Source organism: Odocoileus virginianus, chromosome 32 (assembly GCF_023699985.2).
Source record: "Odocoileus virginianus isolate 20LAN1187 ecotype Illinois chromosome 32, Ovbor_1.2, whole genome shotgun sequence".
NCBI classification, from domain to species: Eukaryota; Metazoa; Chordata; class Mammalia; order Artiodactyla; family Cervidae; genus Odocoileus; species Odocoileus virginianus.
In genome coordinates, this window is record NC_069705.1 from 9,409,608 (window position 1) to 9,434,083 (window position 24,476).

At 41.2% G+C, this 24,476-nt stretch overlaps 1 long non-coding RNA gene across 1 annotated transcript in view; it reads left to right on the forward strand.

Annotated features, from left to right (window-relative positions):
- LOC110137849 (uncharacterized) overlaps window positions 1–24,476 on the forward strand; it is a 78,348-nt gene that overhangs the window by 16,276 nt on the left and 37,596 nt on the right. Inside the window, exon 2 of the long non-coding RNA XR_011485231.1 lies at window positions 6,365–6,409. This is a non-coding gene — a long non-coding RNA (uncharacterized lncRNA). The remainder of the gene's footprint in view (window positions 1–6,364; window positions 6,410–24,476) is intronic.

Below are 24,476 nucleotides of genomic sequence, written 5' to 3' on the forward strand. Positions count from 1 at the left end.
AATCAAAAAGTGGGAAAACGACCTAAACAGACATTTCTCCAAAGAAGACATACAGATGGCTAACAAACACATGAAAATATGCTCAACATCGCTCATTATTAAAGAAATGCAAATCAAAACTACAATGAGATATCACCTTACAGCAGTCAGAATGGTCATCATCAAAAAGTCTACAAACAATAAATGCTGAAGAGGGTGTGAAGAAAAGGGAATGCTCCTGCACTATTGGTGGGAATGTAAATTGATACAGCCACTGTGGAAGATGGTATGGAGATTCCTTAAAAAACTAGGAATAAAATTACCATATGAACCAGAAATCCCACTCCTAGGCATAGACGCTGAGGAAACCAAAATTGAAAAAAGACACATATATCCCACTGTTCATTGCAGAACTATTTACAATAGCTAGAACATGGAAGCAACCTAGATGTCCAACAGATGAACGGCTAAAGAAGTAGTGGTATATATACACGATGGAATATTACTCAGCCATAAAAAGGAACACATTTGAGTCAGTTCTAATGAGGTGGATGAACCTAGAATCTATTATACAGAGTGAAGTAAGTCAGAAAGAGAAAGATAGATTTTGTATTCTAGCACATACATACAGATTCTAAAAAAATGGTACTGAATAGTTTATTTACAGGGCAGGAATGGAGAAACAGACATAGAGAATAGACTCATGGACATGGGGAGAGGGGGTGAGAGGGTGGGATGTATGGAGAGAGTAACATGGAAAGTTACGTTAGCGTGTGTAAAATAGACAGCCAACGGGAACTTTCTGTATGGCTCAGGAAACTCAAACAGGGGCTCTGTATCAACCTAGAGGGTGTGATGGGGAGGGGGAGGGGAGGGAGGGTCAAAAGGGAGGGGATATATGTACCCTACGGCTGATTCATGTTGAGGTTTGACAGAAAACAACAAAATTCTGTAAAACATGTATCCTTTACTTAAAAAACAGATTAATTTAAAAAATCAGTCCACAGTCAGTCAAGAGTACTCTGTCCATGGAATTCCCCAGGCAAGAATACTGGTGTGGGTAGCCACTCCCCTCTCCAGGAAATCTTCCTGGCCCAGGGATCAAATCTGCATCTCCCACCCGGCAGGCAGATTCTTTGCCATCTGAGCCACCAGGGAATGTGAAAGTGTCATTTTCCTGTATACTCTCCAAAACTGCAGATCATTTAAAAAAAGTTAACCTTTGCTAATTGTATAGGTTAAACTGGCATTTATATTCTTTGCCACCAGTAGACCTGTCTTATGAGAAATTCTATCTTTGGCTATCTATTTTACATATGGTAAGGTAAGTTTCCATGAAGGAATACTTCATGATGAAAGAAATGTAAATTCTAAATTCATGTTAATGTTTTATAAAGTTTATTTTATGTGTATGTATTTTTCAGTTTGGGCTTCCCAGGTGGTGCTAGTGGTAAAGAACCCTCCTGCCAATGCAGAAGACTTAAGAGATGCTGGCTCCATCCCTGGATTGGGAAGATCTGCAGGAGCACATGGCAACCCACTCCAGTATTCTTGCCTGGAGAATCCCTTGGATGGAGGAGCCTGGCAGGCTGCAGTCCATGGGGTTGCAAAGAGTTGGACATGACTGAAGGGACTTAGCATGCATGCACACACATGTTTTTAAGTTATTGAGTAACTACATGATCTCACTAAAAGATGTTACACCATTGAACATCTACAAAGTAAACATAAGTCCTTGTACAAAATATTCTGTTTACTATGAGACTCAGCATATGTGTGGGAACAAATATATCATTTCTTTCTTATTTAATCATTCCAAGTTCCCTTGGCTTATTGGCAGGAATCCCATCAGTTTCCATTGACACTTGTTTTCTCCTGACTTTTAAGTGTTCAAAAGAGCCAAGAGGCTTACCGGGTGCAAAGGTAAGTCAGCTTTCTCCTGACATCAAAAGTAGAAGGATCTGGAGACTAACAAAACCCTAGAGTTGTCACCATTAGAGCAGAATCATGCAGTCCTTTGGAAACTTGTGCATAAGGTAATACCCAGTCCACATGTCTACACGGCTTCTAACATGGTGCCACTTGTGGGCTTCAAGTTACAGCTCTGTTATTTAACACGCATATATACAGCCAGTATTCCCCAAGGTAAATTTCTTTTTTTTTTCCCCAAAGAAAATTTCTTGTCAAGTATTTGGATTTATAGCAACTACCAGAAGTAGCTACACTTCAAACTATGTTTACTTTAGGAACTCAAGTGCCCCCCCACCCCAAGGTGATGTTATTTCTAGGAAACTTACTAAATGTGCCTGCTACTGATCTTGGTTGGAGATTTGTAATTCACTAAAGAACTCTTCCTAATACTGAAATGAAAGCCCTATTCTTGTTAACTCTCAAGTTCTTGGATTACTTATTTCTGAAGGGTAGAGATGGGGGGCTTCCCCGATGCTCAGCAGGTAAAGAACCTGCCTGCAGTGCAAGAGACAAAGGAGATGCAGATTCAATCCTTGGTTAGAGAAGACCCTCTGGAGGAGGAAATGGCAACCCACTTACTACTACTGCCTGAAAAATCCCGAGAATAGAGGAGCGTGGAGTCCAGAGAGTGGGACGCAGCTGAGTGTGAGCACAACAAAGGGAGAGACTAGAACCGGAGCCCATGTCATACTTCTCAACAGCCTAAACTTAGTGGCTGCAACGCAAGAATGTTAAATAAAAAGATGATCATATATCAAATGAAAGAAAGGCAAAGTTTTGTTTAGGTGCTTCCAAACAGGATTAGAATGGTTGGGCAAAGCCCTTCTTTCCCTTCCCAGTAAACATTTTACATACCAGGGCTCACAGGAGTTGCAATCTTGCCCATACCATAAAGGAGTCTGTCAAGAGCTAAATGGCCATACTAAAGTCCCTCTCCCCGCCCCCCCCCCCAGCACTCCTAAGTAAGGTCTGTTCCAGATAAAGTCTCAGTTTGTATATATAAGAAACTATGGTTTTAAAGACTTTATTGTAAAGACTTCCTTTAAAAGGAACCTTTTGTGAAACGTCCTTGTCTTGGCAGATATAGTCTACCTTGTCGAAATACATAATCCAAGAAACTTGAGAGCTATCAAGAATAGATTTCTCCATGTCACTGGAAATGGCATAATTTCATCCTTTTTAATGACTGAGTAATATTCCATTGTATATATGTACCACTCTTCTGACTTCATTCATCTGTCAATGGACATTTCTGTTGCTTCTCTGTCTTGGCTATTGTGAGCAGTGCTGCTGCAAACGTTACAGGGCGCATGTGTGGTTCAGTGGTAGGTTCTCACCTGCCATGCAGGAGGCCTGGATTCAATTTCTGGCCCAATGCAGCCACTGCATCCCCTTTTTAGGACTTCCTGGTAGCTCAAACGGTAAAGAATCTGCCTGCAAAGCAGGGGACCAGGGTTTGATCCCTGGGTTGGAAAGATCCTCTGGAGAAGGGAATGGCAACCCACTTCAGTACTCTTGCCTGGAGAATTCCATGGACAGAGGAGCCTGGCAGGCTGCAGTTTGTGGGGCTGCAAAGAGTCGGACACAACTGAGCGACTAACGCAAACATTACAGAGCATATATCCTTTCAAACTGTGGTTTTCTCCAGATACACGCTCAGCACTGGGATCGTTGGGTCATAAGGTAGCTCTGTTTTTAGCTTTTTGAGGAACCTCCACACTACTCCCCTCGGTGGCAATTTACATTCCCACCAACAGTGCAGGAGAAGTCCCTCTCCCCCCCCTCCAGCACTCACTGTTTGTAGACTTTCTGATGATGGCCCTTCTGACTGGTGTGAGGTGACATCTCATTGTAGTTTTGATTATCATACAAAGTGAAGCAAGTCAGACAGAGAAAGACAAGTGTCTTGATATCACTTATATGAGGAATAGAACCAATAGATACAAATCAATTTACCCAACAGGTACCGAGTCATAGACTTAGAAAACAAACTTATGGTTCTCAAAGGGGAAATGTGGTGGGGGGGATAAGTTGGGAGTCTGGGACTGACTTGTACACACTGTTATATTTCAAACAGACAAGCCACAGGGACCCACCGTTTGGCTGGCGGGCCAGGGACTGCTGCTCAGTAATCCATAATAACCGAAATGGGTAGAGAATCCCAAACAGAATAAACATGTATGAATAACTGAGTCACGTTGCTGCACAGCTTAAACTGACCCAACAGTGCTAATCGACTATGCTCCTGAAAATCTTAGAAAGAGCTGGTTTCCAAGAGCTCCTAGGTCTTCAATCTCTGACTTTTTCCTTCCAAATATATTTATTCATGAGAAATAAACTTATTGATTCATGAGTCTAGGGTAAACCATATATCCAGGGATTTAATGGTGAATTGGACTTGTCCATAACAAGCTCATATTTGAGTAGACATGTCAACAAAAAACAAGGTGGGAACTATGAACAGAGTCTAAGGAAAAACAGTAAGTGGCTGAGTGCCTGCACAAGAGCATCAGCATAAAAATAGGATTTGAGCTGGTTCTAAGCTAGCTGTGAGCCCGGTCAGACTCCACACCTGCCATGCTCTTAATTAGTAGCACTGACTTCTTGATCATACGTGGTTCAGCATTATCTCCTTCCTCTCTCACACCTGTCTTCTGGAATATATAGGCTTTTTCTCAAATAATGGAAGATTGCTTTTCAAGAAATGATAGAATTATATTTGTGCTTCTATATTAGAGCCTAAAGATGTGCTCTGAATATTCATCTGAAAAAGGTACTGAATGATTCCTCGGGTGAAGACGAAGCAGAGCCATGTCAGGAAGAGGGAGATATGTATATTTATCTAAAAATATTCAGAGGGAAATTAAAGGCAGTAGCAGGTTTGCAAATAAATAAAATAATTTCACTGGGATTTCTGAAAGAGAGCCTACCGTTGTTCACTATAGGAGGGGGGAAAAAGAGTTAAGGGCGAAGGAGAGGAGTTGTGAGCTATGTCTAGAAAGATAGATCGTGAGGTCCTTCTGTGCATGATAGTTTCAAAGAGAAGGTTTTATTCAGGGGGGCATACAGTGGAGTTTGAAATTTAGGGAGATAATTAGGCAATACAGAAGACGGGCTAAAATGAGAAGGGATGTCAATAGAAGTCTGGTTAGGGGAAGATTGCAACAAGGATAAGGTAAATATTGCAGCATTTCCAACAAAAAAGCAACTGGATTAGAAATCCTGTGAATTGGAAAATATAGGATTTGGTGATTGATTCAATTGTATGGGGAAATAAGTTAGAGTCTACCTTGGACATGTTGGTGGATAGTGATTCCATAGTCCAGACTAGTGAGCAAAGAGGAAGCCTAGATTGTGATGGATGACTGAGGATGGTCACACATGCTAAGCTTTAGAGGCCAGAAGGAAGTTCTAACAGGTGCATAAGGAAATTGAAAATAAGAGTCTGGTGCTTTACATGCAATTGGTAACTAGAGAGCAGAACATAAGTAGTTAACATTGTAAGTATAGTAGTCACAGCCATGGCTGTCTAAATATAGAAAAATAATTTAGAAATGAGATAAATAGAAGGTCCAGGATGAAACCTAGAGAACATTTAACTGATGGCAGAGAAAGAAAATCCAAAGAAGGAAATTGAAAATGTCTCATTAGAGATGTAATAAAACACAATTTTCTTTTAAAATGAACTTTCATTCATTGATTAAGTCATTTTACAACATTTACTGTATGCTTACCATATGCCCAGGAACTTGTTAGAATTGGGAACAAAATTTTTCACAAGGAAAACATACTTCCTGCTTTGTTAAGAGTTTGCATAAAAGAAAGAAAGTGTGTGTCTGTGAGAAAGTGAGTTAAAGTTTGGACAGTCTTGAGTTGGACTATATATGAACATAAACAGACTAGACAAGAAAACAGAGGCTTTTTAGAGACAAACAGAAAAGGAGGGAAGAATGGAAAATTAAAGAAAAAGCAAGGATACAGAAATAGAAGAAGAAGCAGAAGAAATTTGTCTCCAAAATACAAAGGGCTAAAAGGCTTTCATGATATGCTGTGGTAAGGGAAACAGGCAGTGGGATTTGTTACAAAGGAGCTTATTGTTAACTTTAGAGAGAGTATAATAAAAGAAGAGACAAAAAATAAAGTGCATAATTCTGTAAGAAAATTTATTCTGTTTTTCAACAAATAACAAGAAATTAATTGGATGTAGAAGAAACTGCTACAAATTAATAGAATCAACTGACATGTGTGGGATTTATCTAGATTCAGTCTTCAAAAATGAGTTGTAAAACATCTTTATTAAAAATTAAAAAAAAATCCTTAGACAATTTAGGAAATGTGAACATTGGATGTTTTATGATGCTATTTTTTAAATTTTGTATATGTGAAATTGGTATTGTGCTTATGTTTTCAACAGAACTGATCTTTTGGAGTAACACATTGATGTCTGAATGAAACATGGGTGAGTTTGTGATTTCCTTATCCAACAATGAGCATATGGAGTTGGGGGAGGGGCAGGTTTGTGGGATGCAGATCGGTTCTGTGCTGATAATTGTTAAATCTAGTGACTTAGGAAAGAGATTTTGAAACTTTTCTCTCCTGTGATTATCTGAAATTTTCATAATAAAAAAGAAGTAAAATGATCAGAAACATACAGACTATAAATGAGAAATAATTAAAGTTAAATGAATTATTTCTCTTTCTTCAAAAAGTTTGCTCTAAGTATATTGGAAAAGTTTACCCCTGGAAAGAATATAAAACAGTGGCAAAGAGTAGGCTTGCTTATTTATTATTTATATAATATTTGCTGAGGCCTAGGCAATGTACTAGACAAAAAGAATATACACAAAAGACATAACTTATGATAAAGGGCAAAATCTGGAGAAATGTGTTCTTTTAAAAGTGACTGCAGTTAGGAAATGTAAGAAATCACTGAATGTTAAAGAGGTGTCAGTGAGGCACTTAGACCTGTCCTATCAACATGGAACCACTAGTCACATGTGGCTGCTGAACCTGTGGCTGTGGCTAGCAGGACTGAGGAACCTAAGGTTTTAATTTAATGTAAATTTATCTACATTTTAGAATTTAAGTAATGTAAAACATTTTGGGATTATGCAACTTTGTTATTCTGGTAGAATAACAATTCACTTTAACTGTTGGATCATGTAAGATATTATTGTTATTTTATAGTACACGTGCTGAGCTCCGTCATCATTTCAAAGGTTACACATAAACCTGTCATCAATCCAGTTGTTGTCCACAGACTGATTCAGTTTGAATGATTTCATTTTCTAAGCACCAGTTTAATACTGTAATGTGTTTATTTGAATATTTTTTGCAGACAGAAAGAGTTGCAGTGGTATCTGTGTAATTGGCAATTAAATAGAACTATTTATTATAATTATAATGTAATTCAATCATTTTTAATTAAAATATAAATATGGCAATTAAAACTAGCTGCAGGAGAACAAAATGAAAAAGTTGCTTGATTTGCAAAAACAATCAGGGTAGGAGGACAATGCTTAATGGACATAAAAAAATTGATAAGAAATTAATCTTATTAGCCAAAGAATAATTGAAGAAATTAGTTATTTAAAATAAAAATTAAATATCCCCCAATTTTATAAATTATTGTTTACAGAATCTAAGATTATAATATTGGCTAGCTATAAAACAGCTTAGGTTTTTCAGTTCAGTTCAGTTCAGTTCATCGTTAGGTTTTTACACACAGACAAAAATCCAATTTTAGATAAGAGACAGTAAAATAAACCATTATTTCAGTTAGGAAAATTTGATTACTGAGTGATGAGGAAAATATTTTAATTTTTAAAAATTGAAAGATATTCAGTTCAGCAAACTACCGACTGCTCATATTACACCTTTCCACCAATATCAAAGTTCAGTTGATTCAAAATTTGAAAAATTACAAATGCTTTTCTTTTTGCCTAGAACAGTGATGGATTATAAAACACACCACCCAATTAAATACCTGGGCATGTTTTGTCTCAATGGACTATCAAATTTATGAGGCAATGTTGCCAATTTGCACTCTAAAATACCAACCTTAGGGCATACATACTTTTGACTATTTTATATCTCTCAAAAAAGGATTTTAGCTAGATATGGAAAAAAAACTGATTTTTATTACTATGAAGGGTGCTCTATACTAAGTTAAAAGCATGGATTTATTATGCTTTTAAAATAAGAGATTGATAGTTCACTTATTGCTTCATTGCACTTTGTGATACACATTGAAAATACACTTAAGTTTTGGAAATATACTGTGAAAAGTGTCATAAATATATGAATCAAAATCAATTTTTGGAACTTCTGAAAAAAATTAGAGAATATATTTAAGGATCTTCAGTTCTTTGCCAGTGCTCATTGATTGGCCCATGCATGCTAAGTCTCTTCAGTCGCAGCTCTCTGCAACTCTCTGGACTGTAGCTCACCAGGCCCCTCTGTCCATGGGATTCTCCAGGCAAGAATACTGAGTGGGTTGCCATTTCCTCCTCCAGGGGATTTTCCCAACTCATGGATTGAACCCGAGACTCCTGGGGCTCCTGGAAGACTTTTTTTAAAAGGTTTATTGTACTGTTAAATTCAAAATTTTCTTAAAACAAAAAAAGTGTTTGCCAAATATTCAATTGTGCTTAATCGCTCAGTCGTGTCCAACTCTTTGCAACCCTTTGGACTGTAATTCTCCAGGCTCCTCTGACCATGGGAATTTTTAGGCAAGAATTCTGGAGTGGGTTGCCATTTTCCTCCTCCAGGGCACCTTTATAACCCAGAGGTGGAACCCGCATCTCCTGCATCTCCGATATTGCAGGCAGACTGTTACCCACTGAGCCACTGGGGAAGCCCATAAACATTCAATAATTAAAGACAAAATAGTCACATGAATTAAAATTTCTTGTACTCCATATGAAGAAACTAAATTTAAAGCTTCAAAGAAAAGAGGAATTTATTTTTGAGCTGACTAGACAGGCACTAGAATTTCTTTTGAAATTAAGACTTGAAAATACAAATCAATGTTAAATTTACAAATTTTTCTAATATAAATCAATATGCACAGTGAATCGTGCTATGCAAATCAGCTGCAAAATTACAAGAATAATTTTTAAAGGATTTGTTCATATTGTCAAATTCAGAATCTCTCTTCAATTTTTGGAGTGTCTCTTTGAACTCAATGTTAGTAATCTCAAAGTGACACAAGAATTGTGAATTTACATAACTTGGACAGATAATGCTTTTGCTTCAGAGTCAAATAAACTCTCCTACAAAAGGCGGACACATTTTATCAATACAGGTATGAAAATTAAAGGAAAATTACTTTTTCATTTTCACTTCAATTATTGGAAAAATTATTTATACTGGGAATGACTCGAATATGTAAATCTAGTCTTTCAACTACAAATGTTATGAGCTAAATAGAGATCAGTCATATCCAATGAAAATTTAGCATCTGAATTGAGATGCGCAAAAGGTTCAAACTGCATAGCAGATTTTAAATACTTCGCACAAGGAAAAGATCAAATATCTCAGTATTTTTGAGTTGATTACATCTTGAAATTACAATATTCTAGATTTACTTGGCTAAATGAAGTATGTATCAATATAAGTCTCTTGCTCCTTGGAAGAAAAGTTATGACCAACCTAGACAGCTTATTAAAAAGCATAGACATTCGTCTGCTGATGGGCATCTGGGTTGCTTCCATGTCCTGGCTATTATAAACAGTGCTGCGATGAACACTGGGGTGCATGTGGCTCTTTCAGATCTGGTTTCCTTGGTGTGTATGCCCAGAAGTGGGATTGCTGGGTCATATGGCAGTTCTATTTCCAGCTTTTTAAGAAATCTCCACACTGTTTTCCATAGTGGCTGTACTAATTTGCATTCCCACCAACAGTGTAAGAGGGTTCCCTTTTCTCCACACCCTCTCCAGCATTTATTGCTTGTAGATTTTTGGATAGCAGCCATCCTGACTGGCGTATAATGGTACCTCATTGTGGTTTTGATTTGCATTTCTCTGATAATGAGTGATGTTGAGCATCTTTTCATGTGTTTGTTAGCCATCTGTATGTCTTCCTTGGAGAAATGTCTGTTGAGTTCTTTGGCCCATTTTTTGATTGGGTCATTTATTTTTCTGGAGTTGAGCTGGAGGAGTTGCTTGTATATTTTTGAGATTAATCCTTTGTCTGTTGCTTCATTTGCTATTATTTTCTCCCAATCTGAGGGCTGTCTTTTCACCTTGCTTATAGTTTCCTTTGTTGTGCAAAAGCTTTTAAGTTTCATTAGGTCCCATTTGTTTATTTTTGCTTTTATTTCTGAAATTCTGGGATGTGGGTCATAGAGGATCCTGCTGTGATTTATGTCGGAGAGTGTTTTGCCTATGTTCTCCTCTAGGAGTTTGATAGTTTCTGGTCTTACATTTAGATCTTTAATCCATTTTGAGTTTATTTTTGTGTATGGTGTTAGAAAGTGTTCTAGTTTCATTCTTTTACAGGTGGTTGACCAGTTTTCCTTATACATTGATATGAATTAGCCATGGATTTACATGTATTCCCCATCCCAGTCCCCCCTCCCACCTCCCTCTCTACCCGATCCCTCTGGGTCTTCCCAGTGCACCAGGCCCGAGCACTTGTCTCATGTACCCAACCTGAGCTGGTTATCCGTTTCACCCTAGATAATACACGTTTCAATGCTGTTCTCCTGAAACATCCCACCCTCGCCTTCTCCCAGAGTCCACAAGTCTGTTCCATACATCTGAGTCTCTTTTTCTGTTTTGCATATAGGGTTATCGTTACCATCTTTCTAAAGTCCATATATATGTGTTAGTATACTGTAATGGTCTTTATCTTTCTGGCTTACTTCGCTCTGTATAATGGGCTCCAGTTTCATCCATCTCATTAGAAGTGATTCAAATGAATTCTTTTTAATGGCTGAGTAATATTCCATGGTGTATATGTACCACAGCTTCCTCATCCATTCGTCTGCTGACAAAAACTACTGTAATGATGGAAAGTAATTAGCCTCCAACTAATAAAAATTAAAAAAAAAATAAATAAATAAAATAAAATAAAATAAAATAAAAAAAAAATGAAAAAAAAAAAAAAAGCATAGACATTACTTTGCCAACAAAGGTCCTTCTAATCAAACCTATGGTTTTTCCGGTGGTCATGTATGGATGAGAGAGTTGGACTACAAAGAAAGCTGAGCACCGAAGAATTGATGCTTTTGAACTGTGGTGTTGGAGAAGACTCTTGAGAGTCCCTTGGACTGCAAGGAGATCCAACCAGTCCATCCTAAAGGAAATGAGTCCTGAATATTCATTGGAAGGACTGATGCTGAGGCTGAAACTCCAATACTCTGGCCATCTGATGGGAAAAACTGACTCATTTGAAAAGACCCTGATGCTGGGAAAGATTGAAGACTGGGAGGAGAAGGGGGCAACAGAGGATAAGATGGTTTGATGGCATCACCGATTCTATGGACATGAGTTTGAGTAAACTCTGGGAGTTGGTGATGGACAGGGAAGCCTGGCGTGCTGCAGTCCATGGGGTTGCAGAGTCAGACACGACTGAGAGACTGAACTGAACTGATCAATATCCATTATAGTTTGGTTTTACTTTCTTACTGTGGATATTAGAAAATGTTAAAGTAAATTTCTGACTCATTATATTTATACTGGATGGTTCAGAATCAGGAAATGCATATAATCAGAACATATATAGCAAGACAAAAGAATGCGACAGTATTATCTTGTATCAGAAACTGGTTTAAAGCCATCTATTCTTAAAATAACACTTCCATATGAGCAGAGCTAAGAGAAAAATAAGAAAAAGAATGATAAATTGTTCTAGAGGAAATAAGTAGGAATTTGAAGTAGGAATAGAGAACAGTGAAGAGAAGAATGAGGAAAAAAGAAGGACACTCGTGACTAAGTTCACAGAAATATCAAAGGGACATTTAAGAAGCAAGTATACTAATAATGATTTTTTTTCAGTCTTCTATATGCATGCTTAACATGAACTTACATGTCCAGTATGACCAAAATATTTTTCCAATAAATTCTACTATATATATAGATTAATGCTTTGTGAGAGTGATGTCTTTGGGAAAAATCAAGGAAGACGGACCATGTTCTGCCTCCAAACTTCAGTTTAGTTGAGTCGCCCAGTCATGTCCCACTCTTTGCGACTCCATAGACTGCAGCGCGCCAGGCTGAGATCATTCTGTCGTTTTTTGAGATTGCATCCAAGTACTGTATTTCAGACTCTTTTGTTGACTATGATGGCTACTCCATTTCTTCTAAGGGATTCTTGCCCACAGTAGTAGATATAATGATCATCTGAGTTAAATTCACCCATTCCAGTCCGTTTCAGTTCGCTGATTTCTAAAATGCTGATGTTCACTCTTGCCATCTCCTTAGCTATATTTGCTAAGGATGGGAAAATACTTCTTTATTTCCATTTTGAAAGGACTGTCATAGTTGTGATGCTTAAAATGTAACTATCATGCAGTTCAGAGAGATGTTGTCAATAGATCATAAATAGAAAGAAGAGAGTACAAGGACAATGTCAGGTAAGAGCTGACCAGAGTTTAGTCTTTACTCATCCATCCATCCATCCATCCATCCATCCATCCATTCATTCATAAATATTCGTGAATATTTAAAACGTGCAAAGAACTATGCTATGCTCTCAATGTCTGTCTTCTTCCGAAATGCCTGGGTTGAAATCTTAATGCCCAATGTGATGGTGTTAGATGGTATTTTGTTATAGCAGCCCAAACAGACTAAGACTGTTTAAATGCTTGACAAACAGCAGTGAAAAAAATAACTCTTTTTCTTCATATGGCTGATATTTTAAAGAAAGAAACAGACATTTAGAAATCAATCACCCAATTATTTAAATTACTTCATAAAAGGAGTTTTGAAGAGCAATGCACGCTTTTTTGAGAGCCTATTAGGTGACTTACTAGGTTTGGGAGTTATAAAAGGTTTCCTAGAGAGATCAGTGTTTGAGCTGAGCTCTAAAGCAGGCAGTAATTAGGAAAAGGTGAAAAGGGAGACCATTTTTGACAGGATGAAAGCATATGTTAAATTCTGAGCCAGAAAGAATATAAAACTTTTAAGGAACTCAAGTTGACTTACACGGCTAAAATTAGGAGGGCTAGGAGAAGTTTAGCAGTAGATGAAGTTGATGAATTAGGCAAGGACTAATGGCTTCACCTTGGAAGCAATATGGATGATTTCAAGTTTGTTCTAAAGACAACAAAAAGTATTTAAATGTTTTGGCACAGTGATGGAGGTATGTGTGTATTCATGAAAGTGAAAGCTGCTCAGTCCTGTCCAACTCTTTGCGACCCCATGGACTATATAGTTCATGAAATTCTCCAGGCCAGGATACTGGAGTGGGTAGCCTTTCCCTTCTCCAGAGGATCTTCCCAACCGAAGTATCAAACTCAGGTCTCCCACATTACAGGTGGATTCTTTACCAGCTGAGCCACAAGGGAAGTGTATTCATGAAGTGACATAATTATATTTTTATGTTTCACTTTGGCTCTCAAATGGGAAATACACAGAAGAGAGGAGAGATGAGAAGACAAAAAGGTCAGTTAAAGACATTTGCCAGCTGCAAAATGATATAAATGTGGGCACGGATGATTTTAGTGCAGGTGAGGTAACAAAAAGAGGTTCCACCTATTCAGAAGTGACAGAATTTTAGGTGTGGTATATATGGAGAAACAGAGACATAGATAACTCTCAGTCTGCTAGCTTTCATAATCAGATATGAAATATGGTCATTCACTAGAAAAGAGCATATGGGAGGAGGTGTGGCTTTAGTAGGAAGAGAATGAATTAAACTTTGATAAATTGAAATTCCAGGGCACTTTGGCATATAGATAAGACAGCAGACATGTACAGTTAAAAAGGCAGGTCTGAACTATTAAAAGACATCTAGGTAGGAGGAGAGAAAGGTACAGAGGTAAAGGCAGACAGAAAGAGAAAGGAAAAGGACTCTCTGTGTGTGGATGATAAATAAATCCATTCATTCACTCATTTCACAAATATGCAGAGAACCTACCATGTGCCAGGAAGTGTTCTAGACCCTGAGGATAGTTTAGTAAATATAACAGACAGAATTTCTTACCCTTATTAGCTTATATTCTATTGTTAACAGACAAGTAACATAACTGACAGGCAAATTATATGTTAGAATGTGGTATACAGTGGAAGAAAAACAGCATGGAAACTGAGATTCAGAGCCATGAAAGTGGGCACTACAAAATTAAATCAGATGGCCAGGACGGGGATGATTGACAAGGTGACATTTGAGCAAAGAGCTGAAATCAGTGAGGATGGGGGCCGCCTGTGTATCCAGAGGACGAGCATCCCGGGGGGGGGCGGCTGGAGCGCAGGTGCGGAGGAGGGAGGCAGCGAGGGTGCTGAGGAAACACGGACTAAACCACTGCGGGCAGTGCAGACTCAGTGAGCAGGAGGGAGGCAGCGAGGGTGCGGAGGAAACAGACTAAACCACTGCGGCCAGTGCAGACTCAGTGAGCAGGAGGGAGGCAGCGAGGGTGCTGAGGAGACACGGACTAAACCACTGCGGGCCAGTGCAGACTCAGTGAGCAGGAGGGAGGCAGCGAGGGTGCGGAGGAAACAGACTAAACCACTGCGGCCAGTGCAGACTCAGTGAGCAGGAGGGAGGCAGCGAGGGTGCTGAGGAGACACGGACTAAACCACTGCGGGCAGTGCAGACTCAGTGAGCAGGAGGGAGGCAGCGAGGGTGCTGGGGAGACACGGACTAAACCACTGCGGCCAGTGCAGACTCAGTGAGCAGGAGGGAGGCAGCGAGGGTGCTGAGGAAACACGGACTAAACCACTGTGGGCAGTGCAGACTCAGTGAGCAGGAGGGAGGCAGCGAGGGTGCTGAGGAGACACGGACTAAACCACTGCGGGCAGTGCAGACTCAGTGAGCAGGAGGGAGGCAGCGAGGGTGCTGAGGAGACACGGACTAAACCACTGTGGGCAGTGCAGACTCAGTGAGCAGGAGGGAGGCAGCGAGGGTGCTGAGGAGACACGGACTAAACCACTGCGGCCAGTGCAGACTCAGTGAGCAGGAGGGAGGCAGCGAGGGTGCTGAGGAGACACGGACTAAACCACTGCGGGCAGTGCAGACTCAGTGAGCAGGAGGGAGGCAGCGAGGGTGCTGAGGAAACAGACTAAACCACTGCGGGCAGTGCAGACTCAGTGAGCAGGAGGGAGGGCGGCGAGGGTGCTGAGGAAACACGGACTAAACCACTGTGGGCAGTGCAGACTCAGTGAGCAGGAGGGAGGCAGCGAGGGTGCTGAGGAGACACGGACTAAACCACTGCGGGCAGTGCAGACTCAGTGAGCAGGAGGGAGGCAGCGAGGGTGCTGAGGAGACACGGACTAAACCACTGTGGGCAGTGCAGACTCAGTGAGCAGGAGGGAGGCAGCGAGGGTGCTGAGGAGACACGGACTGAACCACTGCGGCCAGTGCAGACTCAGTGAGCAGGAGGGAGGCAGCGAGGGTGCTGAGGAGACACGGACTAAACCACTGCGGGCAGTGCAGACTCAGTGAGCAGGAGGGAGGCAGCGAGGGTGCTGAGGAGACACGGACTAAACCACTGCGGCCAGTGCAGACTCAGTGAGCAGGAGGGACGGCAGCGAGGGTGCGGAGGAGACACGGACTAAACCACTGCGGCCAGTGCAGACTCAGTGAGCAGGAGGGAGGCAGCGAGGGTGCTGAGGAGACACGGACTAAACCACTGCGGCCAGTGCAGACTCAGTGAGCAGGAGGGAAGGCAGCGAGGGTGCGGAGGAAACACGGACTAAACTACTGCGGCCAGTGCAGACTCAGTGAGCAGGAGGGAGGCAGCGAGGGTGCTGAGGAAACAGACTAAACCACTGCGGCCAGTGCAGACTCAGTGAGCAGGAGGGAAGGCAGCGAGGGTGCGGAGGAAACACGGACTGAACCACTGTGGGCAGTGCAGACTCAGTGAGCAGGAGGGAGGCAGCGAGGGTGCGGAGGAAACACGGACTAAACCACTGCGGCCAGTGCAGACTCAGTGAGCAGGAGGGAAGGCGGCGAGGGTGCTGAGGAACACGGACTGAACCACTGTGGGCAGTGCAGACTCAGTGAGCAGGAGGGAGGCAGCGAGGGTGCTGAGGAAACAGACTAAACTACTGCGGCCAGTGCAGACTCAGTGAGCAGGAGGGAGGCAGCGAGGGTGCTGAGGAAACAGACTAAACCACTGCGGCCAGTGCAGACTCAGTGAGCAGGAGGGAGGCAGCGAGGGTGCTGAGGAAACAGACTAAACCACTGCGGGCAGTGCAGACTCAGTGAGCAGGAGGGAGGCAGCGAGGGTGCTGAGGAAACAGACTAAACTACTGCGGCCAGTGCAGACTCAGTGAGCAGGAGAGAGGCAGCGAGGGTGCTGAGGAGACACGGACTAAACCACTGCGGGCAGTGCAGACTCAGTGAGCAGGAGGGAGGCAGCGAGGGTGCTGAGGAGACACGGACTAAACCACTGCGGCCAGTGCAGACTCAGTGAGCAGGAGGGAGGCAGCGAGGGTGCTGAGGAGACACGGACTAAACCACTGCGGCCAGTGCAGACTCAGTGAGCAGGAGGGAGGGCGGCGAGGGTGCTGAGGAAACACGGACTGAACCACTGTGGGCAGTGCAGACTCAGTGAGCAGGAGGGAGGCAGCGAGGGTGCTGAGGAGACACGGACTAAACCACTGCGGCCAGTGCAGTCAGTGAGCAGGAGGGAGGGCGGCGAGGGTGCTGAGGAAACACGGACTAAACCACTGTGGGCAGTGCAGACTCAGTGAGCAGGAGGGAGGGCGGCGAGGGTGCTGAGGAGACACGGACTAAACCACTGCGGCCAGTGCTGACTCAGTGAGCAGGAGGGAGGCAGCGAGGGTGCTGAGGAGACACGGACTAAACCACTGCGGCCAGTGCAGACTCAGTGAGCAGGAGGGCTGTGGTAGCGCAAACCGATACAGCCTCTGTGGAGAACAGGGAGACTCCTTAAAAAACACCAGGAATAAAACTAGCATACAGCCCAGCAATCCCACTACTGGGCACATGCCCTGAGGAAACCAGAACTGAAAAAGACATGTGTACCCCAAGTTCACTGCAGCATTACTACAACAGCTAGGACATGGAAACGATCTAGATGTCCATCCATAGATGAACAGATAAGGAAGCTGTGCTACATACACACAATAAAATATTGCGTACATGGACAGGCAATTTAACCAGCTAAGTCACAGTGCCAGTAATGGAATATTCAATTCAGTTCAGTTCAGTTGTTCAGTCGTGTCCGACTCTTTGCGACCCCATGAATCGCAGCATGCCAGGCCTCCCTGTCCATCACAAACTCCTGGAGTTTACTCAAACCCATGTCCATCAAGTCGGTGATGCCATCCATCCATCTCATCCTGTCGTCCCCTTCTCCTCCTGCCCCCAATCCCTCCCAGAATCAGGGTCTCTTCCAATGAATCACCTCTTCGAATGAGGTGGCCAAAGTACTGGAGTTTCAGCTTCAGCATCAGTCCTTCCAATGAACACCCAAGACTGATCTCCTTTAGGATGGACTGGTTGGATCTCCTTGCAGTTTAAGGGACTCTCAAGAGTCTTCTCCAACACCACAGTTCAAAAGCATTAATTTTTCAGCGCTCAGCTTTCTTCACAGTCCAACTCTCACATCCATACATGACCACTGGAAAAACCATAGCCTTGACCAGATGGACCTTTGTTGGCAATATTACTCACCTATAAAAAGAAACACATTTGAGTCAGTTCTAATAAGGTGGATGAATCTAGAGCCTGTTATACAGAGTGAAGTAAGTCAGAAAGTGAAAGACAAATACTGTATATTAATGCATATATATGGAATCTAGAAAGATGGTATTGATGACCCTATGTTCAGTGTAGCAAAGGAGACACAGACATAAAGAACAGCCCCTTGGATTCAATGGGGGAAGGAGAGGGTGGGAAGATTTGCGAGAATAGCATGGAAGCATATACATTACCATATGTAACATGGACGACCAGTGCAAGCTTGATGCATGAAGCAGGGCATCTCAAAGCTGGTGCTCGGGGAGAACCTAGGGGGGTGGGGCGGGGAAGCAGGTGGCAGGGGGTTCAGGATGGAGGGGACACAGGCGTACCAGTGGATGATTCGTATCGGTGTGTGGAAACCATCACAAGATTGTAAAGTAATTATCCTACAAGTAAAATTTTTAAAAGAAAAAAAATTTTAAGAAGTCAGAAGAAAGAGGAAGTAGTTAGATCCAGAACATAGTCTTACAGGTCATTGCAAAGATATTAGCATTTACTGTGTGAAGTAGGGAATCACTGAAGGATTTGAGTAGAAGACTGACATGATCTGATTTATATTTTATTGGAAAACTCTAGATGTTGTCTTCAGCGTGCCTGTTACATAGGTGACCATCATCCCAGTTTTCCTTGGACTGAGGGGTGTCCTGGGGCACTTCACTTTCAGTTCCAAAATCAGAGAAGTCAAGGTGAGAAGTTCAAGAGTAGAAGTAGGATAATGAGTTCAGAGGCTACCTCAATAATCTTCTCAAGCAATCGTGGTGCTTTGGGCCAAGATGGGAGCCACGGAGACGGGAAGAAGTGACTAGACTACAGGTTTATTCTGAAGTAAGAGAGAGCGAGGCTTGTTTACCAGCTGGATCATGTTGTGTGAGAGGAGAGGAGTCAGGCATTACTGATCCAGCAGTCCCACTGCTGCGTGTGCATCTGGAGAAAATCATAATTTGAAAGGATATATGCACACCTCATTGCAGTACCTCTTACAGTAGCCAAGGCATGGAAGCAACCTAACTGTCCATCACGAGATGAGTGGATGAAGAAGTGATACATACACATAATGGAACATTACTCGGCTACGGAAAGAATGAAATAATGCTGCCTGCAGCAACATGGACGGATACCGAGCTTGTCACAGCGAGTGAAGTGTCAGAAGAGAAAGACAAATAACATACAATATAGTTTATATGTAGAATCTAAAAAAAAAAGTTACAAATGAACTTATTTACAAAACAGAAACAGATTCACAGACATAGAAAAAACAAACAAGCAAACTTATGGCTACCAGAAGGGAAAGGTGCAGGGGTAAGTTAGGAGTTTTGCATTAACACACACAGTGTTATACATAAAATAGGCAACCAGCAAGGACCTACTGTATAACACAAGGAACTCTACCCAATGTTCGTTAATAGCCTATACTGGGGAAAAAAACCAGAAAAAGAATAAATATACACATATGTATAACTCTCTGAATCACTTTGTTGTGCACCTGAAAGTAATAGTGCATTGTGAATCAAATATACACCCAGATAAAACCAGAACTGAATTAAAAAAGAATCACTGCATCTGAAAAGACGGACGTCGGAAGAGGGGAATGACACCAGCGTCGTGACAGTGTAAGACATTCCTTGTCTTATTTCCCCATTTTTAACAATAAATTAGATATCTGTCCAAGAACTAAAGCACCACTGTGGGAGTTGTGGGATCTGGAACCATCAGTCAAGGAATGTGGAAGAGGTCTCGCGTCCCATGCGTTTGGTAACAGGCAGACAGAACTCCATGTGGGCACAGGACCAGCAGAGCCAGTGAAGCTGCTTCAGCTTCTCTTGCTGCAGTCAGATACAACCCTGGAAAGTACTGGCTGGACCGAGACCATGGGAAAGAGAACATATGCAAGAGTCCAATCCTCCTAAAAGGAGAGAATAAACAAACCACACAGAAATAGACAAGTCTGCTCACAGTGGAAATGCTAAGAACTTTTCCAGTGCCATGCACCCCACTCCCTGCAGGTTAACTTTGCATGGGGCTGAATTATCCCACGGTTGAGCGTCTTTTCAAGCTTCCCAGGTGGCGAGAGTGGTAAAAAACCTGCCTGCCAGTGCAGCAGACCTAAGAGACGTGGTTTTAATCCCTGGGTTGGGAAGATCCCCTGGAGTGCATGGCAAGTCACGCCATCATTCTTGCCTGGAAAATAGTCCATAGGGTTGCACAGAGTGGGAGGCTGCTTAAACAACTTAGTACACACACACAAGAATCTTTTATGTACCTGTTAGTCATCTGGATGACTTCTTTGGTAAAATGTCTATTTAGTTTCTCTGCTCATCTTTTAACCAAATCTTTTTGTTTATTGAATTGTATGAGCTCTTTATATATTTTGGATACTAACCCCTTATCTGACTTATGGGTTGAAATATTTTCTCCCATTCCATATGTTACCTTTCTGTTTCTTAATTGTTTCATTTGCTATGCAGAAGCTTTTTAGTTTGATGTAGTTCCACATGCATAATCTTTGCTAGTGCTTTTGATGTCATAGCCAATAACAACAACAAGCATTGCCCAGACCAATGCCAAATAACTGCACCCCTGTGTTTTATCTTAAGAGTTTTATAGTATCAGGTCTTACATTTAAGTCTTTAATCCATTTTATGTCAATTTTGTGAGTGCTATAAGATAACAGTTCAAATTCACTTTTCTGCATGTGGTTATTCAGCTTTCCCAGTACTATCTGTTAAAGAGAATATATATGCCCCTTTGAGTATTCAAAATATATAAAAAATGCAACTTAATAATGAAACAAGCAATCTGATTTAAAAAACAATGGACAGAGGACCTAAATAGACATTTTTCCAAAGAAGGCATCCAAGTGCTTAAGAGGTTCATGAAAAGGTGCTAGACAACACTAATCATCAGAAAAGTGTAAATAAAATCTATACTGAAATATTCTCACACCTGTTAGATGGCTATCATCAAGAAAACGAGATGAGTGGTTGCCAGGCATGTTGAGAAAAGGCGGTCCTTGTCCACTGTCAGCAGGACTGCAGATTGGTTCAGTCAGTACGGAAAACCCTGATGGAAGTTCCTCAAAAAAATTAGAGTAGAACTGTTGCATTTCCAGCTATTCCACCTTCGGATACTTATCCAAAGGAAATGAAAAGAGAATACTGAATGGATATCTGAATCCCCATGCTCACTGTAGCATTATTCACAGTAGCCAATATATGGACACAGTCTAAGGGCCCATCAAAGGATCACTAAAGAAGAAGATGCAAATGTATAATTCATATAAAATGATAATATTTTTACTGAAGCATGAGAAAGAAGGAAATCCTGTTATTTGGAATGACATGGATGGACCTTGAGGGCATTATGCTAAGTGGGATAAGTCAGGTAGAGTACTACAAATCTATATTATTAATTATGCATGCATGCATGCTAAGTCGCTTCAGTCGTGTCTGACTCTTTGCTACCGTATGGACTGTATCCCACCAGGCTCCTCTGTCCATGGGTTTTCGCCAGGCAAAATACTGGAGTGGGTTGACATGCCTTCCTCCAGGGGATCCTCCCAACACAGGGATTGAACCCACATCTCAAGTCTCTTGCCACTAACACTGGGTTCTTTACCACTAACACTGCCTGGGAGGCCCACAGAAAATAACACTGTATTTTAAACTTTAAGTTTAAAAGTTTAAAACTCTAAAGTTTAAACTTTAAAGTTGCTAAGAGACTATATCTTTTTGTGTACCACACACACAAAAACAATAATTATGGGACAGAAGTGTTAGCTAACACTATGTTAATAATCACAGTGCAATATGTAAATTCATCAAGTCACCATGGTGCACACCTTAAACTTCCACGATATTGTGTGTCAATTATATCACAGAAAAATTAAATTTAAAAACTATTGAATTTCATTAACTGAGATGAGAAAGGGTAAATGGAGGTAAATTTTAGGGAGAAATATTTGGGCCACATTGAGCTTGAAATGCACATTAGACAATCAAGTGGAGATATTCATTAGGCCATTAGATATGTAAACATGAGGTAGAAGGGTAAGGTCTAAGCTATAAGTCTAGTTTGAGAAGATAAAAGAAAGAAAATTATGTTTAAACATGAAAGATTAGATGAAATCATCAAAGCGTTGATAAGAAGAGGCTCCAGGGCAGGATAAAACTGTATAGACATGAAGTGTATGGAACGTAGGGATTCTAATATCTAAATGTCTAACATTTAAAATGGGAAGACAGCATGACAAAGAAGTCTTGAAAGATGAAATTAAGAGCATAGGAAGGAATTAGGATTGAACAGTGGCCAAAGAAGAAATTAAAAAGCTGACTTTCTCCAACAATTCAAGGAAAAGACACTATTCTTTGAACACAGTCCATGATATAAACGGTTGTCTCCGAAACTGGGTTTACTTTTTATTGCTTTTCCTGGCCAGGCTATGAGTCATGTGGGGTCTTAGCTCTCTGACCGTGCAGGGAACCTGCACGACCTGTAGTGGGAGCTGCACCCCCTCCAGTGGAAGCGCAGCGCCTTCACCCTGGACCCACGGGAAGCTCCACCGCTGATACTACACCCATCTCCATCCGTCAGTCTCGATTCACGTGGCTAAAACCAGCTTCGGGTAGCCTCACTGTTAAAGGTCAGCAAATCAGCATCAGCCTCAGTCCAAAAACGGATCTTCTGAGGCTGAAATCTTACCTCTCCCTTCATACCCTCACTTCTGAAAATCCGTCAGTCTCTGTACTCCAAAGTTCCGCAGACTCTGCTGGTTCTTAACAGAAAGACTGTGTGGTGTGTTTTTCATACAGTCCCCCACTTCTTTGCACACACTTCATTCGGCTTTCTGTTTCAAATAAGGAATGGTAGTCCTTTGACAGAGTTTCAGAAAGCAGAGAGCAATCAACAGTGTTCAAAATGACTGGGAAGTTAAAGGAAATCAGAATTAAGAGTGATCACTGGATCTGTCAGCTTGGAGGTTACTGGTAACTTCAGAGTCAGGTCAATGCTGAGGGTCTCAGACTACAGTAATTCGGGTAGTAAGTGGGAAATTACGAAGATGGAGATGTATCTTGTGTCCTTTAATAATCTCTGTGTCCTCCAGGAAACCACTGATTTGCTTTTCAATGTAACAGATTAATTTGCATTTTCTAGAATTTGATATGATAGAAATTACAAAGTGTTTAGTCATTTCTCCCCCTTGGGTGCCCTTCTGTGACATATTTATTTTGAAAGCCATCAATGGTGCTTATATGCTTTTTATATTATTGAGAAGTATGTTCTATTGCTATAACACTGTTTATTTATTTATACATCTTTTTATGGATATTTTAACTGCTTCCAGTTTTAGCTATTACAAATGAAAGTAGTACAGAAATTGGAAAAAAAGTAAAATGGAGACAGATTTTAAGATATATTCTCAAAAAATTTTAAGACTATTTTAAAAATAAATTTTAATTCTGGAATGATTTTAGACATATAAAATTGTAGAGGAATGGACAGTTCCTTTCTTTCCACATCCAGTGTCTCCCACTGTCAACATATTACATTACTTTAGAGAGCACTATTTTCAGATATTTCACTCTGAACAGAAAAGACAATGGCAGCTGTGATTCAAAAGCTAGAGGAGAAAATGAGGTTGAAGTGTTCTTGTGGTTTAAATTGATTCTTTTCACTGGAGCTTCCCTGGTATCCAGTGGATAATGCTCCATGCTTCCACTGCAGGGGGCACAGGTTCAGTCCCTGATTAGGGAACTAAGATCCCACATGCTGTATGGTGCAGCCAAAAAAGAAGAAAAAAAAAAAAAAGCCTATTCGTTTCACTGGTTTTGTTTGTCTGCTAGTTTAACATAGAACTGATCAGATGTCTAAATGATGATCAGAATAATCCTGAAGACAGAGAAGGATAAAGATAGCTTTGCAAGGTGACTTCTCAAGAGTTTGTAATTGACATTCTTTATGTTTGACAAAACTCTTATGCTTAGTTTCATTTGGTTGAATATACATCACACTGTCAAGAACATTTTAGGAAAGAAGAAAAGAAAAGGATGTTGGCCTTAAAGCTGAAGTTATTTATGTCCACTGTGGTTTACCAGCTCATGTAGACTATGATTATGTAGTGAAAATGTCCAGGACCCTATCAGGCCTCTCTAGTACAGGCATCATCATGTCCTTTGCCCACCTTTGGTCTGTAGAAAAGAAATTAGCAAGAGTGAGTTTGATCAGAGAACTAAGAAAATGCAGAAACAAGGGAAAACAGCCGAACAAGAGAAAACAATACAGTTTAGTCGTTACGTAGTCAAGACCGGCTGGTTCCACCTCAAGGGCTACAGATACTATTCTGAGCCATATCCTCCGAGCTGTTCTGCAGATGCTAAGACCCTCCCCAGTTGGAAGAAGTTAGCTAAATAATGGCTGGACATAACATGACATAAGCTGATCCATTTTGCACAGTTATAAGAACTGACCTCAAAGAAGTAGGGAAAACAAAACAAATAAAATCCTGACCCTGAAACTGAAGATTAACTTAAAAGAATCAAGATGATGCTGATTAGACTACATCATGGCCAGTTTGAAGATGAGTGTTGGAGCTGACTGTGCTGTTCTGCAAGTGGACCCCCATCAGCCTGTGCACCCCCTTTAAAAGTTTTTGC